This window comes from Rhyacophila brunnea, unplaced genomic scaffold, assembly GCF_057557595.1.
Source record: "Rhyacophila brunnea isolate RB1 unplaced genomic scaffold, BYU_Rbru_1.0 scaffold_2, whole genome shotgun sequence".
Taxonomy (NCBI): domain Eukaryota; kingdom Metazoa; phylum Arthropoda; class Insecta; order Trichoptera; family Rhyacophilidae; genus Rhyacophila; species Rhyacophila brunnea.
The window spans coordinates 44,533,962-44,555,524 of record NW_028232859.1 but is presented as its reverse complement, the minus strand read 5'-3'; the positions used below and the strand labels follow the sequence as shown (position 1 = coordinate 44,555,524).

At 32.9% G+C, this 21,563-nt stretch overlaps 1 protein-coding gene across 1 annotated transcript in view; it reads left to right on the top strand.

The window, feature by feature from the left end:
- The window catches only part of capt (adenylyl cyclase-associated protein 1), a 286,526-nt gene that overhangs the window by 235,761 nt on the left and 29,202 nt on the right, over nt 1–21,563 (top strand). The gene's annotated exons all lie outside the window — the stretch shown is intronic.

Sequence of the window (21,563 nt, the reverse complement as noted above, 5' to 3'; positions counted from 1 at the left end):
CCCTACGTAAGCAAATAAACCGTGCCCAATATTTTTTGTATATGTATATCTTGTCAATATTCAGTAAAAAACAATTCATATTTTTGTCTTTTTATGATAGTACATACATGCGTTAATACTATTTTAGGATAATCATCCAATAAAGTGACCATACTGAAATTAGATTTGATATACCTATTTAAATAAAAAATAATTTTAAACCATCCATATTTTTGTTCTATTTTTTTTAATATAAAAAAATTGATGTTTTTAAAATAAATTCGAAAAGTGTTTTAATTTTTTAAGCATTCATTTTCGGCTAGGTGCCTCTGGCAGGGTGTGATGGTTTTCGGTTTTTCACTGTACTGGTTGAAAATGTTTGTCGTAATTAACCATAATTTTTACTAGCAGCGCATCAATTCTATACAAAGGCTGGTATCGGCATCTATCGAGGATAGTTTATCATATTTATGTATTGAGGTATTATAATTGTTACAATAAGTTAGCCGTCTAAACTGTCAAAACTATATATCGCTCTAAAAGTTAACACAACGAAGAGAGAAGCTGCTAAAACACAACACTTTTTGATGGGCCAGATGGTTAACTTATTCATTATTGTAACAATTACCCGCCTCAATACATAAATATGATAAACTACGCTTGATAACCGCCGATAGTCGCCTTGTGCGCCAGATGCGCTGATATATATTGCCTAGGTTACTTTATTTTCGTTTATAACTCATGTTTTGAAAAATTATTTAAAAATATAGTTTTATATTGTTTTGTGTTATATATACCTACATAACCTCTAAAATTACTAAAAGATTTTTGGCATAAGAGAATTGCGCTAAATTCAAAAGCAGCTGCGATTGTGTGAGTATAAAATGTGTCATTTATAAGATATAAACAAATAATATGCATTCTTTCGTTTTAACCACGCTTGAAAAATTCAATTTTTCTTCAAGACAGCGAAACACTTATCGCATTATTTCAAATTTTCTAAAATAAATTATTATTATGGAGATATTATTTATTGCTTCTTCCGGGAAAATACTATTACGAGTAATGTGGTGTCATAGCGCAATGGCCCTTTAAAAATTATACGTATTACATAGATAATATGAAACAAATATAAATATCAACCACCCATTTACCATACTTGTTAACTGAAATTTATATTACAATTGCCTGAACACTCAATAACATGTTTGTTTTGTTAATATCGATAGCCTCATCTTGATTAATTGGAATAAATTTATAAGGGCGAAGTTATTTGTTTGTATAATATTTGGGGGTCGTTCATATGCCTGTAAGTTTTGTCTAATAATTATTATCTCATTTACAGTGACGACCCGTGGTAGTAGGCAGGTAATGCGTTGCTCAAGGGCGGCGAATGAAAGAACGAATAAGGGATATTACAAATTTCGAGAACCGTTGTTGTTTTCCATGAAACAAACGGTTGCTTCATTAAAAAGTATCGATATCTTAGTTATATCCTGATAACATAACTCTTATTTTAAAGAGCTGTTCAAGCCAGTTCAAGCAGCTGTTGAATCCATCGGTCTATCGGAACAAAGGCCAATTTTGTTGCAATTAGAAAATTTGCGGCGTCATATTGCCAACGTGAAGATCTCTCCACTTAGATTGTTTGGCAGTTTCGTATTAGCTTTAATTTGTTGCTTGCTACAATTTTTAATTTTTCCTCTCAGTGCTCCTCTTTTCAATGGATACTCTTAACTTAAAGTCGTGTAAATTCAGTCAAACCGCATTTGAGTGTGCGGTGACCTCAGCCTTGGGTGGCTCCCGAGACAATCCCAGTCATAAAATAATGATACTTTACATCGAAACATCGCAACGTAGGGTACCGTGATATGCCTGATTAGGACCGGGTGTGGTTTGGTGGGGTCATTAACTTCAATCTTGTATTGTAATACATATTGTAATAGTAGTTTAACGCAAAGCCGATATTTTCATGAGAGTGCCTCCAAATCTGTCAGCACCACAGATCACCACAAACCTAAAACCGTAGCTTTTTTACGGTAGCTTTCGTGGAAATGCGTAATTATCAGTAGTTTGCAAATTTAGATATTTTTGTGTATTTGTCTGTTTAGGATATGTATTCTAAAATAAATAATACCTATGATACTTAGATAAGTGGGTGCCTAACGAATTTGCAAACAATTTGAAAGTAAAAATAATTACAAGATAAAAAAAACTTTTTATATACTTACCACGTTTTTTAAATTTTCTGTTGAATCATATAAACTTGACAATTCTATTATTATTATTTTGCTATGCAAAAAGCACCAAACAAAAGATATCTTTATAAAAAATATTGTTCTATCAAGGTAGTCAAATAAGAATATTAAGTAGACACAAATAAAAAATGATTTTTAAAATTATCACTTTCTTTAATTTTCTTCGTCTTTATTTTATTGATTTAAGGTGGTAGGTACTTGTGTCATATTGGGATATTTTTTCGCATTATTTGTCACCAGTGGGAACAAAATTGGTAGTGACAACCGGGAATAAACCTGCTCTGCTCCATCCCGCTCCACAATCCCTATAATCCTAAATACTTAACTGTTATGTTGAGAACCACAATCTTTTCTTGGGGTAATTCCGAACTAATATTAACAAAAGTTAGAGATTATGGATACTATTAACAAAATTGATGATATTTTGTGTTAGGAGTAATTACGATCAAAAAGAAAGGTAAACCTTCGGTCAAAGTGCAATAAAATCAACTTTTGAATAATTTCGAAATTACCCCAAGATAGTTCGTAATTTCCCCAATGCCAAAAAAAATGACTCAATATTTAAAATTCTCAATTTAAAGAACCCAACTATATATTTAAGAATCTAATATATATTTATCATAAATCTTTTCTTTAAGTAAACAGAGGTATAACAATAATGGCAGTAAATATAAAACACTTTGAATAATTAACCGAAATATATAATCTCTAGTCATCTCATAGAAATTCCTGTCGGAATTACCCCAATGCACCTTATTTTTTTGGACTTGATAGAAATACTGAATAAATATAGAATACTGAAATGTCATTTTGACATTTCATATCGATTTCCATAGTAACGCATGTATATATTAATAATTTAGTTGCTAGAACCCCCTTAGCAACCAATAATAGTGTTTTGCTTTTTACGAATTTCTTCCGAAATAACTTTCCATAAAAAACAGAATAAACTGAAAATGAATTCAATTCTGCTTAAAAATGGCTAAAAGTATTGAAAGAATGCATTGTCGTCGTATTCTGATATATTCTAAATGTCTAGCTAGTCGGAAAGTTAGTTAAAAATCTTCAATCGTCCAATACAAATCTTGGACAAACAAGAAAAAAATTGTACTGGACAAACAAGAATACGAGCTAATAAAAACGTGGTAATAAAAGGGGAAGACATTCAAAATATTGCTAAGGGCGGCATTTTCAATAGTGACGTCACTGCTCATTTATTTTTATGTTTACCTCCTTATGAAATCCTATAGGTACTTACATATGTAAAAACTTGGAAGTCTAGTATACTTAATAGAATATTATGCTAAATATTTAAAGTATGTACGGGGTATACAGTAAAGGTAAAAGCCCACACATTGCGTCGTACAAGAAGAACAGTGTTTAGCTTTAGGCTTTCCGAAAACAACTTTAGCCAACTTTACTGTTTCAATATCATGCTGTATAATATTGTATCGCTCAAATTATCATGCTTAAAATTTTGAAGAACGTACTAACTCCATGCGTAAACGCCACTTTTCTTGATTGCCTGACACTTTCAGTTCGATTTCTTCACACCCGAGAGATCTTTCGGTTGATTGGCACACACGTATACAGAAATTGACAGATTTGTGGTTGTCATCGGATTCCTGTAACCCAGATTTCAAATATAATATTATTTATTAAATATTCATTTTTCACATACACTCAGTCAGTACCTACCTATGTATAATATGATTTCGTAATGTTATGAGATAACGGATCTGCAATTATTTCATAAGACTGCGAATTAATATTATTTCATAATATTTTCAAAATATTATTTCATAATGCGGCCGGTCAATAAATAGTGGGTAAGAATCGATTGGACATCTCACTCGATTACAAGTTTCCGACAGAGATACATCGCACCGAACGACCGTTTAATTTATTATATTGCATGATTGTACCATTGTAGTTATTTGAAACAGTAAATAAAATCTCACCTTCTCCATCATCACTAACAACTACTACCGTATCTCATCTGCAATACATATCCTCCGCCGAACCAAAATACCACAGATTCATAGATAGCATTTGTTAAAAATCTATTTTTCTCTACAATTTAATACTTCCGGACCTCCGTATAGATGTCAAAAAATGATTACAAAATAAGTCCCATTGTCAGACTATTCCATAAAAACGTTTGATTTTTTTTAAAACATGAAGAAATGTATTTAGTAAATTAAATTAGGTTAAGCTAGGTGAGCATATTAATATGTAATCAATCATCCACTACTGCACTGCTATTACTAGCTGTTATATCTGTAAAGGAGTATCATTAACAAATTGTTTCCTTCACTAATTTGAAATATCGAATTCTTGATTTCATCACTTCGGAATTAATCACTATCGAAATTGATGTCATCATCAACTGGAGTCGATCATAAGCCTTTCGTTGCTCTTTTCACTCTTAAAGTTTAGGTTTTAGGTTTCAAGGGACACTAAAACTCAATGGGTAGAAGTTTGATGAATTTACATGGCAGCGAAGAACTAGGAACCCAGAATAATGGAAGGAGATAGGGGAGGCCTTTATCCAGCAGTGGATCGACTCCGGCTGACGATGATGATTTTTACATCAATTAACATTTTATACAAAAGGAATAAGCAACAACTAGCACTGCGATTGAAATTTACAGCTTCAGAATGATACATTATTAGGTCATATCAACTAGAGATTGCAATACCGAATAAAAATACCAATACCGGTATTTCCTATTAAATACCGGTATTCGTAAAATAATTAGAAAAAACAAGTATCTTCCTACCAATTAATATAGTACCTATATGTAAAAATATCTTTAAAATATTAATATTTTATAGCATGTGTCATTGTTGGTCACCAAGGACGATGAAGGAAGGGCCACGAAAGTAAACCAGACATCGCGTAACCCGACAAATATACAGTCCTTTTATGTTAATTAATACATTTTGTTTCCACTTTCAATACCGAACATATCGGTATGGTCTGATTTTCAAAACCGATATTTCGGTGTCGTAAAATACTGGGATACCGATTTTGAAATACAGGTATTGCAATCCCTAATTCCAACAAGCAGTTATAAAATATGCAGTAGGTATTTCATTATTGGGAAACACTATTGGAGTCTAGAATGATTAATCACCCTCACTATACGATATAGATTAATCCAATATTTGTATAAGTTATATATACATTGCGATATGGAAGAACAACTTCTATATTTTTATATGTAGGTATGCTTTATAGAGCACGGATACAGAATGCATCAGTAGTTTATTTGGAACTATTCCAGGCAATTGTGCTGGGAAACCTATTTTCCGACACAAATTTTCATTCGCTCGAGTTGAAAGCTGTTCGCATCTCTTTTTAGATCGTACGAATTTTCCATCAAGTCAATAATATAAACTCACATATATCTGCTTGTGTCACCATTTTGAAAGGGATTCCATGCTGACTGATATGCGTAAATTTGTTTGCAGACATAAACAAACATGGTTGAACTTTCAATATGACATCGGATTTATCTCCTTCGAAGTATTTTGTGACGATTTACAATTTATATAGATACATGTATTTTTTTGGTATTAATCCAAGCCTGTCAAATAAATATACGGCACCTATGTTCTTATTTAAATTCTAATGGATTTAAGTTTTGTACTATTCCATACTCAAAATGGAATTTAAATTTTAATCCGTTAGAATCTTTTTAATTTATTAAATATATTTATATTATTTAAATTAATTTTTTATATTATTAGCGTAATGTGGCATGTAAAGATGCATGTTGAGCATAACGTAGAAAGACTACACAACATGCCAATAGATAAGAAGGCGGATATTATAACTCCACGATGTGGTTGAGTCAGGTTGATAAATGAGATTGCCAGCAACTATTTTTCCATTCGTTGTACTTTGGGCGCACATTAAAGATGTTTTTAATAGTAACAGCTGGTTTTTTTTTATTATTATATATCTATATAATTCAATGGAAGATGTCGTGAAGACGAAACCGGGCGTGCGGTGATAATACATAATTGTGGAAATGGTACTAAAAACAATAAAATAGAAACAATTTCGATTAAGTAGGAATTTGCTATTTTCTTAAATGTTTAAATATAAATTGTACGTATTACATTTCGACGTATCACGGTTCACTGTGAGCTTTCGTGCCGGAAAGAGATGGCCGAATAGCATTGAGCAACGCGTCATTTTTCCTTTTGGGACGACAGCTCACGATGAACTATTTTGGCGAAATTTAATACGTACAAATACATTTTATGTTTAACTATTATCACATACCCATTTTTATGCGTGAAAATGGATTCAATCTTGTGCCTAAATGTTATAAATATAATACTAATAAATACAAAGTTATAAATCTTTTATTCCCGAAACACTGGTTTCTTTTGTTGCATTAATAAAATTTTCACAACAACGTATATCTGATTCGATTTATGAATCTGACTTGTCCCCCTTCAAACGCTATTATATAATATATATTACAATATACAATCATAATTTGATTACCATAGAATAATGTATCATTTAAGAACTATACCCCATTTACAGAATGATGATAGGCCCCGAACGAGCGGCTTTCCCGCCCTCGGTAGGCTAGCCGAGCCCTTCGTTTATTGATAACATTGATAACATTGATAACTATTGCGTAGAATTTATAATTGCATATTTATCTTTCACTTAGTTAGTTAATTGTGCACTTGAATTCCACCAATCGTCAGCTCGTAAATTCTCTTTCGTAATTTTATTATGCTGACATGATTATTAGTGAATAATGAATTAATATACTTACCTACATAGATACCTATCGCAAACAAAATTATTTGTACAGTAAAATGACGAATTTACTGCTCATTTTGTGGAAAGCTTCTGATTGTAACTTTCCTCTGTCGAATGGCACTTTTTGATTTGCCGTAATTAATATTCCTCGCGCGTTTCTCCCGTGATAATCCAACCCTGGGCAGAGGCGCGGTACGTTTCGATATCTCACTTCGCTTCCGAGATTTCGGGCGGGAAATGTATTATTATGATTTCTATATTTATCGCCTCAGTTTTGTTATTCCAGTTCGTTACGATCTCGCGTAAGCGCGCGTAAAATCGACCAGCATACTTGAACCACTTGCGAAAATTGGCTAGGTACTGAAGTAAATACATAGTAACGCGCGAAATTTCATAGTTTTACGAATCGCTAACTAATATTAAAATAAAAGTAGGTGTTCGCACATTTCGAATTATTTGCCCTTCGATCAGCGTTTTCATTAATTACATTGTTCCGTTATAATTTAAAAAAAATGTTGAATATAATGGATGTTGAAACTTGTACAGCTTACATAGTACACTGTTGGTACCAATTTAATAGAATTTCACCTCGATATCTTAAAAGGTTTGCGTGTCTGAAAATTTGCACGTATGCAGTTGACCATATATCACAGTATCGGAAATATATGGCCATATTGTATAGATAAAACTCTTAAAAATATGCAATAAAAACCACCGGTGTACAAGAGAAAGACAGAAGAAAATAAATAGGTAAGTAAAATAGAAATACAATTATATCGTATACCTAATTTATTAAAAAAATCTGAACGATTCAATGGTAAGTTAGCAAGTCGGTGCTCATAAGTATCAAATCGTACCTATCAAATATCTGATAACAATGACAGCGTTATTGACAGATATTTGATAGCAATCAATATAAAGTTAATGTTTTTATTGTATCTAATAACATTACTCCACGAACAACTCGTAATCTTCTGATCTCAATGCTATACGGCCATCTCTTTCCAGTAAGACAGCTCAAAGTGAACTGATACCGAGAAATGTAATACGTACAATTTACATGTAACCAAGGGTCCTCAGTTACATTAAACATCATTATTGTATTACAAGAGTAGGTACCTACATATCTACATCGTGCAATATTGAATATACATGTTTTTCCTCTGAATGTTTCTACCTACATAAAGCCTTCGACATAATATTATTATTTTGACAGATATGAAAATGTTCTTTTTTTCGACAACGTACTTCCTTAAATTGATACACATACAAAATGCTTACTTAGAAATATGATACATCTTTTACCTTACTAGGTAACTATTCTGTAATAGGCACATGTCTACGTTATGGCAGTAGGGTTGCTTATACTATTATTATTACGCATATAATTTTATATATTATTATATTATACATACAAATCAAATCGTTTCTGTGAAAACTAATCCGGCTTAGTAGGCACGTACTTTTAAAATTTTCCTCTACATACAGATTAAATAATATTACCTATATTGTGTAACGGAAAAACAAAATATAGATATTATATATTTTTAAGATTTATACACGCAAGTAGGTACTATGTTGCCAAAAATGGCTGAGATATGCAAATATATTATAAATATGAGATATGCAACGTCTCTACGGTACAACCGTACCTAGATATTAAAATAGACATATCGAACTCATTTAAATAAATAATTATCTTATCAACTACTTTTTTATTCAACGGATAATTAATTAATTACCTGGATTTGTGAATTTAGCATTCGTTCATACATCATTTGGAACGCTTCTGTAGATACAAATATTTTTTTATATTATCCAGGGAATTGGAGGAGATATTTTATATACTTAGGGATATGACATGACCCGGCTCGCGGCTAGCTCTTAAATGTGGCCGGGCTGTCACTAAGGATGCAGAGGATGAACTGAGGAGGTGTGTACCTCCCTTGTAGTAATACAACTTTTGATTCCCAAATAAAACTCTCAGTTGGTGTGGTACCGAATTTATTCAGGTCCTAGTTCACGGTTTCACAATAAAGTTATCTGTCATTGTTCTCGCAATTAAATCCCATTAAAGTGTCTGTAAACTATTTATTTGTTTGCTATAGGATCCCTGTGAAATCTTTCACAAGTTTCCAAAAAGCCACACCTAACTCGGAGAATGTATACGCAGATGTTCGAGGAATATTTTTATTTCACGAAATATTTTCTCGTAAGAAAAATTATAATTTATTCTTTAAGCACATAGTATTGGGTTTATAAAAAGAATAGAATTTATTTTATTGTTGTTTATAAAGTTTATTTATGTTTACAGCATGTTTACAAATATTTATTTGTGTTTACAAACTTGTTTACAAAAGGTTTGTTTATGTTTACAAACTTGTTCACAATTGTTTATTTATATTGACAAATTTATTTACTAAAATTTATTTTTATAATTATTGTTTACTTAATAAAGTTTCAAAAATTTATTTTATAATCTCGAAATAATTTCTAAAATTTATTATTACAAATTGAATTTGTTAATTTGTTCTTATCAAACAAATTCGATCGCGTAATTTATCCCGATTACGTCACCTCGTACGATGCGTAATGAAAAATAAAATTGCTCCGCGATACACGTCACTACCGACAGATACGTGGTATTCGCGCTACGTTTAGCGGCTTACGTCACTACCGACAGATACGTGGTATTCGCGCTACGTTTTCGCCCGCCGAAGGGGACTTACTTAACGTATATATCGCGAATGTTACTGAGAACCATGTCTCGCAAGCTTGCAGTGAGGACTGCTGCTTTGCTGGAGATCGCTGGTGAAGAGTGTAGAAAACTAATGAATATACGGAAAAAAAGTGTCACCTTTTATACTCTCTGGATAGAGGTTTAATAGGAAACAGTCCGTAAAGGAAAGGAGATATATCTCTTTCTCTCATGAGATAAATTTACGTATATCTCCCGTTCCTGACAACTTTTTAATAGAGATAACTTCCACTTTAGTCGGGTTGAATTTACTCTACTTTATTTTCGCAAAATTAGGTTGCAATTGGGGTGTTTTTAACACCCACTAGAACATGTTTCTTAATTGCGCAGTTACGATGACGTAATCAAAATAGTTGATTTTATATAATTTTTCGTGTTCAAACGAAGGGGAAAGTTTTTAGCTTTCCAACGAGGTATCGGAATAGGTATTCGTGTACTAGATAAGGGGATGGCAGTCTTTAAATTTAAAACGTCAGAACGAAAGGGTGACACCCACGTCCTGGTCCTTTCCACCACTCTTGGCCATTTTAGGCCAATAGAATTTTACTAAGTTTTAATAAAACTGTTTGGGTTCCTCTGAGACTTCCTCATTCGATAATTAACTTTCATAGTAGCTTTTTCAAAGTAATTTAAATGCAATCTTTAATCTATTTTTGTCTCGCGACGTGAAACAGCTGATCGGTCGGAATGGATTTTCTTAAAAGTTCAAGGTTGCGCGTTAATTCGTGTTTTTAGTTGCGATATTGGATTCTTTTATTTACCTAGGACGCGATTAAGATTTATTATTGTTTATGGGTAGAAACCCATCTATACCATAATCTCTAAGTTTTTCTAATAGTTACTTTTAAAATATCTATTATAGTTAGCGAGTTATAGCATGACTAAAGTCTATAATTAATAATTACGCGTCTATAAACATAGGCACGCGTTTATAATATTTTTATAATGATAGTTTGCTTCTATCTTGTTTCAATAAAATAAGTGTTAAAATTCTTTACTCATAATTTTACAGTACATAAATTTATAAATGTTAAATTTTCTTTTTCGATTTTCATACATTTCCATTACACATATAAAAATTATTCAAGCATGTACTTGTCAAATTTTACGTAAACAATCTCTCCCATAACTTATTTTCTTAGTTTAATGGAGATTACCCGGAAATTTATATTCAAAATAGATCGCGTTAAAATTCACGACGTGACATTTCGAGGTCTGTGATCACAGTGTTACAATTACACTCGATCAGTCTCGATTTTCTGAAGCGAAATTTTTACGTAAAATTTTTATTACATTTACAAAAGAAAAGGTTAACAACATACATTTACTGTCTATTACTAAACGATTACGCTACTGGTTACCTGTTCATGGTCTTTTTGACCATTCCATTTCTGCTCCTTCCATAGTTTAGGACCATGGGACTTATATATCCTGTTTATACTTTGTCGTGAGGTTGTCGCACGGCTATTGAGAAGTAGAATTGACTATTAGGCTAGATTTTTATAGTTACGTCGTTAAACTATACTCTGCCACAAACACTAACTGAAGGTCGGCGTTTTTGTTCGTGTCAGATACCTAGTATATAAATAGTTTTATAATTATTAGTTTATGGTTTTTATCGTTTAATTTTACACATTTTATTATTATTGTTTCTCTATATAATGTAATATAATAATATAATATAACAAACCCCCAAGTGAAAGGCCAGGGCATGCCCAATCATTGTTGCATTTACATATAGGTTTATAGTGCACTTGGTCTGTGTTAAAAAATAATGCTAGTCGTTATTCGAGAATACAAGTTTGTTGTATGAGAACGCTCAAATAAATTAAAAAATTAATAGCAAAATTTGTCAATCTGTGTAATTTGATTATATATGCATTGTAAATAGTTAAAGTGAGATTAATCGTAGAGTACATACCTGAAATAATTTACAACAATTATATAGGTATGCCGCCGCCATGCAATTGAAAAACCCAAACCGTTTTAACTTCGTATACAATAATTAATATCATTTGTCCCATATAACGTTAGTCATTTTGTAAATACATATGCAGTATTGTCTGATCTTTTAAACAATGTGTATTATTTGGTTGACTTCTTTTTACCAGACAAATGTAACCGTGTTAAAAGCTCCGCCGAGCTTAAAATTGCATAATTCACAAACTCCATTTCATTCACATCTGTCAGTGTCTCTATTTCCTCGTATCATCGCAAGTTGCTTTTTTCCACTCACAACGTTCGCAATATAAATAAATGTCACGGTTTGTTTTAACGAGCCTTCAAATACAATGTACCTACAATGATGCAACATTTTGTATTGCGAGTGTTAAAATTTTACCACACGAAACACTTTTCAATGAGTCATTTGTTTATTTTGAGAAAATGTGTATACTCTACGGACTAATACAAGGAAAAATCTATTATATAGAAAATAATATAATAACATGAAAATAGTAAGCTTACCACACAGTTTTTTCCCTTATTTTTTGTTGTCGTTCGAAAAGCCATTTCTTTGTGCAAACAATGTAGATTAAATTGACGGAAGTTTTTTGTCGTGTTGATTTTTTTTTTCATGTCAGAACTATACAATACAATGTCTTTGAATTTTTTCATACATTAACAAGTACCTACATCAGTAACACTGAAAGCTTTCAAATCACGTAACTTCCTTTAAAGCTCTGATATTCCCATAAGTATTCCTACATATATCACATTCTTATATAAAGAGTGCCTCTTTGTGTTCGCAACTACTTGATATAGTTTTAAATTATCTTGAATTTTGCCGTCTTCCTTTCATGGGATGGATACAAGGATACAACCGGTTTTTGTTTTCCAGTCGCTTGTTTTCTTTCACGTTTTTCCCCCTTTTTTCTCTAGTTGTTCTGTCTTGTCACTAACGACCTAAGGTAAAGTATCCGGGAGACTTTAGATAGATCACTGAGCGATGCAGTCTGCAGCTACTCATAAGTATTAAATATAAAAATTTAACACTACAGATATACCTATTCATACCTTAAAGCAGTGGTTTTTGACATTTTCGAAGTTACATAACACTTGGTTATAAGAAAAATATCTATCTGTACATACATTTTTAAGTATTCCTGAGTTTGTCGAATTTTATAGATTTCAGCAATACCACGTTTAATATATAAGGAGAAATAATGTTGACGAATAAATAAGAATTTATTCGTTTATATTTTAGTTTTTTATATGGGTTAATGTTCAGAAACCGACTTTGCACAAATATGATTATAAAAATGTTGAAAACTGTAAATAATATTGATGCCCTTGTAGAAAAATCTGGAAATTCGTTTAGTACCTACAAAAATCCAAAATTCTTCGTTATTTCAAAGAATTTTATTTTAAACTACGATCTGATAGGTAAAAAAAATGTATTACATCTCAAAAGAGCTAGAATTTACAAATCGATGTAGGTTAGGTTAGGTTAGGTTAGGTTAGGTACATATTAATTGTACCAAACGGATTTCGTATACATTCATAGTTTTCTATATTCAATGAATAAAAGTAGGTAACTTGTAACTTTTTCTTACAATAATGGTATTTTTTTATTATGAAGTGAAAGAAAAATTTTTGATATAATACCTATGATCTTTTAAAAGAGATACTTGTATATACCGTAGCCCTCTATATTGTTAAATAAAAGATGAAAACTATTTTCTGTAATATAATAGTATAAGTATAGAAATATTATAATTATTGATATAAATATAAATAATACTGCTGTATGTAGAATTAGGTAAACTATATACTTAATAGTTTTTTGTATTCTCGCAAGTATAAAAAAATATTAAATGTCATTCTGCTGGTTGAATGTTTTGGTCTGTGACTAAAATGGAGATGAACTGTGAACTATGAAAATGTAAATGAATATGGACTGTAGTGAAACGAACGAAGTAAGTTGTGCTGTTCATGTCTAAATGCACCTGGACATTTATTCTATACACAAGGCTGCTTTCGGCGGCTCTCGACGGTAGTTTATCATATTTATGTATTGATGCTGTTAATTGTTTCAATAAGTTAACCGTCTGAACTATCATGTTTCATGGGCTATGTTTTAACAGCACCTCTCTCGGCTGTTTTAACTTTTATAGCGATATAGACAGTTTTGACGACTAACTTATTGTAGCAATTATAATAAGTACCTCAATACATAAATAATATGATAAACTACCCTCGATAGCCGCTGATAGCAGCCTTGTGTATAGAATAGATGCGCGGGCCTGAAAATTCTTTATGCGAAACCGTCTGGTCTGGCACGATACGTATGAAATAGGTACCTATTTCGAATTGGATGATGATTATATTGGAATGTAGACGATAATGATAATAATGATTATGAAAAAGATATTATTTTATATCGATGTTCCAAAATTTAGCACCCAATTTTTTCCATAATTCAAGCTACTAAGCAAGACATTCGAGACGACGAAATACCTGCTCCACCACAAGAAACTCAGGGTACAGTCATGAAATATGTCGTAGAAAGGGCTCGAATCTGTGAGCACACCGACGATGGGCATTTGCGTCATGTTATTTTCAAAATATGATTTATTGAATTAAACGTTCTTTTGTCGCTTAGTATTTGCCTATGATACCTACACCTCGTAGTGTGTACATATCATTGATATACTACTGGATGAATCATATGCTTCTTAAAATGACGCCCGATTTTCAGCGACTCGGCCAGTGTTAAAACTTACTGTTTTAATATCAGCGGACTTAACTCGATACAAGCTCACTTAATATTTGTCTCAAAAACGACCTGGCAATAATTATGAGTAAGCCCGATCTAGCTTGCATCTTACTCTAACTAATAGTCAGCGCATGACGACTTGCTCTGTCCGCTCAGACATGAATTTTTGGTAGCTTGCAAGCTTTGGGTTGCAGCACCCTTAGGGTCATTGTTCCAAGAACGCAAATTTAATTTTACAGCCAGGGCAATACGGGTGAAATTCGGGAATCCATGTTAACGGTCTTAACGCATTATACCTACAAGGAAATATTATAAGACGATATTAATTCGTAATATCTTATTTTGTGGTACATTTTTAAAATGACACTTGTATGGGAACTCCTCATCTAGTAGTATATCCAGGGAACTCAGTCTGTTCTGTGAGTATATCAATGGTACATACATATACGTAAGACACGAATCATTTTTATATCGTAATACTTTAAAGTTCTTAAATGAAATATCAAAGCTCATCTTTCCAAAAACGTTCTTATCTCACATAAAAAAATAGGCTTTTTATTTAATATTTTTCTTCGATTACTCGGCGTCCCGTGAATATTTTCTTTTTTTTTTTTATTATTTTTTGTTTCTCTGTTCCTTTTCCGTTGTCTGAAATCTTTATTTATAAAAAAAAATCTCACGAAAATTCTTTACATCGCGTTGTTTTTACATCGTTGTTTCGTATTATTCCCATACAAAGAAAAATCCGTACAACATCTAATATATTTCACCTTTTATGACGTACTTTAAATAAATAGGTAATAATATACTGCTTTTATCTATAGTTCTAATCATGACATGTTTTCTGTATACAAGTATCCACCAATAATAATAACCAGCATTTGTAAGCATACCTTGCCTACAATACATTAAAGTTAAGCAGTAAAACAAATTTATTATTAAAAGAACTCCCAATTTTTTAAGGTTCCATCATGTCAACTATCGGAACCCCGGTTCCAGGATTCGGTTCCGGCTCTTTATATAACCTATATTATTATCCGGTTATTATCTATTCATATTATATATTATTTTCTTTCGAGTCTTAAAGGTAAGACGTCTTTGTTGTTGTAAAAAGTTATTATCATTATCAGGCCGAACAGATGCATGCATACCTTAAAAAACTTTCGCAAAACATTTTGTCCGAATGTTAACATAATTATTGCTATTTTTTTTAGAATAACTGATATGAATGATGACCGAAAAAGAGGGTTACGGCCAGTGTTGCCATCTTTTTCTATGCTGATTATAGTACAAAAGTGTAAAAAATATAGTATTTCTGTAAAAAATATAGTATAGGAACATTTTTCGGCTTAAATCCTTTAAAATTATAGTATTTTGGCATATTTAGCGTAAAATTATAGTATTTTACATTTTTTGCAGAATCAAAATTATAGTATTGTACTATAATTATAGTACGGTTGGCAACACTGGTTACGGCTCTGTTCCATTCACTGTGAAACATCATTACAATATTATTTTTCTAAAATTCTTTGAGCAGAATTTCAGGGTGTTATTACTGTAACACTAGGAAAAAAATACCAGGTTACAGCGCCACCTGTCAACATTCTTGTATGTGCCTTAGTTTTTATGAAAGTATCATATTATATGTAATTTATTTTCTTTCAAGACCCGATTAAAATATATATTTTTCTTTCACATGTCTCGCTCTATCCTACATAGTTACAAAATGTTTTCTCTCGTGTATACATAATTTAAAAACGCATCAGAGAAATATATAACTACATACTAGAAAAAATCTTTTTGAAAGAAACTACGACGCCCAATGGGACTCGAACCCGCGTTCACTAGCTCTTCGACAATGTGCTCTATAACCTATGTACGTCCTGTTGCGATGAAATTAACTACATAGTTGTTTTTAGATCTCTGAAGCGCTTCGTTCTGTCTTTGACGTATTTTCAAATTATGTATGTTCAATTAAAGAATGTAAGTTACATATATAAATCTAGTGAAATATTTGTTGATATAATATATAGGACAGTAAAGTTTATATTTCTGATTGATGTATTGTTTGATATCGTCGCGGCACTTCTCTTGTCTTCGATATGTGTAGGTATTTATCATCCACGTATGGTAGTTGGCAATTCCGATCGCAGTTGTTCATTTCGAAGCGGTGTTGTCTAATACTGCCCCGCTTCTGACTTCTTGAGTACTTTTCCCTTGTTTTATAATTCTTTTGGACATCTGTATTATTATTATGTCTGGCTTGGACACACGCCAAAGAAACAAGATGCGGTAATACTTTGTCATTTAGCGTAATATAGTTTCGTTTTTGTATTCGAGTGTTGCAATCATAATAAATTGGGAAATGTATCACAGTTTTTTTTTTATCAAGCTCTTATTTATTAATGCCACGCGTTTATTCAAATGTATATTTCTTGAAGCAGGGTGGGTGTATTGCTTATAGAATGAGAACACAACTCGAATAAGTGCTGGGCACTGCTTTTCGTAAAAAAAAAGGTACTTAATGGGTAAGTAACTGCCTCCATCAAAAACGTCGACCAATAGACGAAGCGCTGACATATGGAAGTAAAGATATAAAAAATGTTACTAAGAATGATTATTACGTTAGTTTCAAGTTATTTCGCATTGCAGATTCGCGTGTAGCAAACTTCACACTGTAAAAAATCGGAAGTTTTTAAACACAAATTGCAATTTACTACATCTAGGGCATCATTAGAAAAGGGGAAATGGAGTAAGTCTATTCTACAATCACCACGAGAGGTGCCCTGGTCTGTAGAGTCTCCTTTGACGAGGAATGAGCTTAAGTTAATACTGAGTCTAAGAACAGGGCACACAATGGGCAAGAGATTTGATGTCCTGATGGGAAGAAGCGAATCGCAGCTCTGCGATGAATGTCATGTTTTAGAGGACATTGTACATATAGCACTACAACGCCCTGAATATGAACTTCACAGAGTACAGCTGCTAATTGCGGATATCTATGAGAATGTCGACGAATTGAAAGGTGTTGGCGGTTGGTAAGATGGAAGAGCTAGGCAAAATTGTACAGTTATTTAACAGAATAGGAGTGAGGACCTGATCGACGGATCCCCTTCTAGAAGACAAGAGGCGATATGACAGCGAGTCGCAGTCAAAGCCTCGGTAAAATCACAAAAAAAAAAATTAATACATCAGTCACTTCCGTAAATTATTTGACGTAGGTACTGATAACAAAATAAATCTTAAATTTATTATGAATATGTGGCATTTTTTTAATAACTTCTACCTACATATATTGGCCATTTCTAATACGAACACGTTCGTCTTTTACCAGAACCAAAACATTGACATTCTTATACAATGTCTTATACAAACAGCCAAATATACTAAACAACTAAACTATCAACATTTAGAGTATTTAGATAAATAATCACAAAAATTCGTCTGTGTCCGATATCCTTCAACGGAAAAATGTAATAACAAGTAAATGCAGCTAATTTTTGCATTCTTTTTTTGCTACGTTACCGTACCTATTTATTTTTCTTATATATTATTCTTCTTCTTCTTCTTTCACCCTGTCACGTCCCAACATTGGGGCATAGGGCAAGCACAAGTTGGTGCCACTTCCCTCGGTCAATCGCCAACTCCTGCGCCTCCCGCCATGTCAGACCTGCAGCACGTATGTCGCTTTTGTAACACCGCTGCAGGGTGAGGGAGGGCCGGCCACAGCGACGGAACCCTTGAGGCTGTGCCACAAGGGTACGAAGTGCCGCACTCTTTGGCGGCATCCGGAATACGTGTCCCAGCCACGTAAAGCGTCTTATTACCTATATATGCATCTATTATTACCAGTAGGTATTCATTGATTTGACAGCTTAGAAAATTATAGTTAGAATAAATTCCATTCGTATAATATGTATGAGTTTATGAAGTCAACATCGTTATATGGGGGTTCTTAGGCACTGTGAATATAATTAATCATACCTTACTTTATGGCAGGTACACCCTTCCAGTGAGCGACGAAAATGTCGTAATAACATCGTAATCCTTATAATAATATTCTAAGAAAACGAACCCTTTTCCAGGTATGAAGTGTTTCTTTGAAATAGGTTGGTCTGGGTAGCAAGGAGTCTTGAGCATGTACTTTAATACGTTGCTCACCTTTGTAATAAGCTCTTGCGAGTAAAAGCTGCTGGTAAAGAAAAAGCTCCACTAATTATTGCGGCGAGGCACCTGCAGCTTTTGCTAATAACTGCGGATCGCGTCAACGCGCAACGGAAACGGAGATCGCAAATTTGAAAGGAGCTTTCGCTAAAAGGTTTCTGAAAATCCGCCGAGCGGAAAATATGTCTGAATAATTGACTGGTTTGATATTTTATTTTGTCTTTGAATGTTATTCAGGTAGTATGTGGTGTGGTATAAAATATATAGGTGCGTCTTTCATTAGAACGTAGTCGTATATGTATACATCTTATCTTATACTTCGGTGCTATTTCTTCGTCTTCTTTCTTAACGGCCCACGTGCTCCGCGTAGGTCAAAATGGAGCTTTTATGGTATTTTCAAAGCATGATCCTGGACATTCCTTAAACGTTGTAGATAATATATTTATATAATTTTGAAGCCTTATTATCCTTTATAGTTATTTTAAACATTTGATGACTGCATAGTGTATTTTTATTACATACAGTAGTATTCTTTTAAACCCCTCGATCTAATGTTTTAGAAAATAGTCATATTTCAGTACATCCATGTGCAGTGGTGTTAAGATTTTTTAGGTTTATTAAATTTTAAACGCATTTATAAAACTATTAGTAAAATTTATGTTGACATTATTATAGTGAAATATTTACAATAAAAAATTATATTGATAATCTCTGTGATCCCAAATTTGACAAGAATTAGGCATTTTATTATTCAAAAAATGGGAAAGATAAACACATTTGAAGATAATTCTAAAGATACTGATTATAAGTTATGTCTTTTACCATTCAAGTGTGATAAACATCCTACGAATAATGATTGTTTTATAATAATTTTTGAACTAAGAATAAGGTAGTATTTTTTTTGAAATACGCCATTTCTATTGGCATTTCCCAGTGGTTAAGCTACAACATACGGCCGTAGCCATACATTGACAAACTATAACTGAAGTAGGGAGTAAGATCATGTTAGCGCGTGTTTGAACATGTACCTAACCGAAAAAAAATCTTTTTTTTTAAACGGTACATGTTCAATTAATTACTGTTTTGAACACTATGAATAGACACAATATTTTTTTCTTCCTTAAATTTATCAGTATTGCTTTAATTTGAGGAAACAAAGTGAGAGAAAATGGAAAAAGAATCTCTAGGGTTGTTAAAAAAAATTGTATTTGGTGGTCAAGGTATAAGAATGATCTATAGTCATTTTATGAGAACAATAATATCACTTGGCGTATAAAAATGCAAAGGTCGCGGGATCAGTCACGTATCTAGTTTGAATCGCGGAGAAGCTGGGTATGAAAGGACCTCTGAACGGTAGATACCATAGAGGTATTAAATAAAAAGAGGGACAAAGAATTGGCTTTCTCATACAACTGAATGAAGCAGGCCAACAATACCCGACAAAAAATGCAGGGCATCACGGAGAATTTACTTTGGTCATTATAACGTACCCATATAATATAATGTCAACGTGGAAATTTTGCCGCAAATTGATTACCAGCCTGCCTCGCCATACTTTTTTACCATACTTGCCTGCTTCACCATACTTTCATATAACCTGCCGCCCGTAGGTAGATACCCAGTCAAAGCAATTGAAAAACGGTGGTACTTTATCGTCTGGGATGGGGAAAGTTACTGAAAAAGGTTTAGATCCGCAAAGGGTTATAGTGTAAATGATGATAGATATGTGCATGGCCACCACTTCATAAGTTCTATAACTAGGTATATGCGGCTATCTACTGACAACAGTGATTTGTATTTAGTAATAAATATATAGTGGTTCGTGAAAAAATCTTTCTATATCAAGGACGCCGTGATACACAAAACTTTGAAAACCACATATTTGTAAGATTTAATTTTTTTGATGTATATTCAAAAAAAGAATGTTATATTCCCAAATCTTGTGAATTATTCGTTGAATACAATAAAAGGCCGGTTTCTGGACTATTATTAAATTTGCTTGACTTGTATTCCGGTAATAAGCTGAATGCGAAATGTCATCGCTTTAGTGAACTTTAGTCCGTAGTCAGTTAAAGTTGTATTGCTTGATTAAACTTATCCCGGAATGGGAAAACTTCTCGGATATTTTCTTTGAATGGAAATTCGTCGGTCGATGTTAATCCCTTGCTTTTCAATGGCGCGCAGTCACGTGACACGTGCACACACCCTGACTGGAAGGCGCAAAAGCCGGATGACATTATTATTTATCTGTATGCCTTTTAAACGTTCTGTAAATAAATTCAAGACTTGTAAACTACGAAATTTACGTGTAGGATACGGAGTTGCTTGTATATAATATGTATCTCTTTTTGTCGTCACCCTCATGTCCGAGTATCGTAACGTTTTGGAATACTGCTGGATTTCAGATCATATTTCTCTGTCATATGCTGGCCTTGTGGCGGACGTTAAAGGTTTTCCAGTGAATTTATTCATCTGGTCACTTCACCTGATTGGTTGTGGCCTACTACTTATTTTACTTAGTACACTGGTCAACACAATAAACATTTCGACGACATGCTTTCTGTACATTTGCACACTGGTGCACGCCAACCAAGGTCTTGGGAAGTTGCATATTTGAAGAATATTTGAAGAGCGCATAACATTCGTTACGCCACGGAATACGCCTGCATAACGGGTGTGAAGACATGGCGGGTGGTGAAGGGAAAAGCAAGTACTTTAGCGAACGAAAGAATTCCGAAAAAATCAATGAATAGTCTCTGCACTATCGTGGCTTTCGTTCAATGATGTCCTCAATACCACATTTTAAATTCGTCCAGTATTTTTCATACATGAAGATGGAAACGACTAGGGTCTACACAACTCATATCTTTATGTTTTTTTTTTTGAGATATT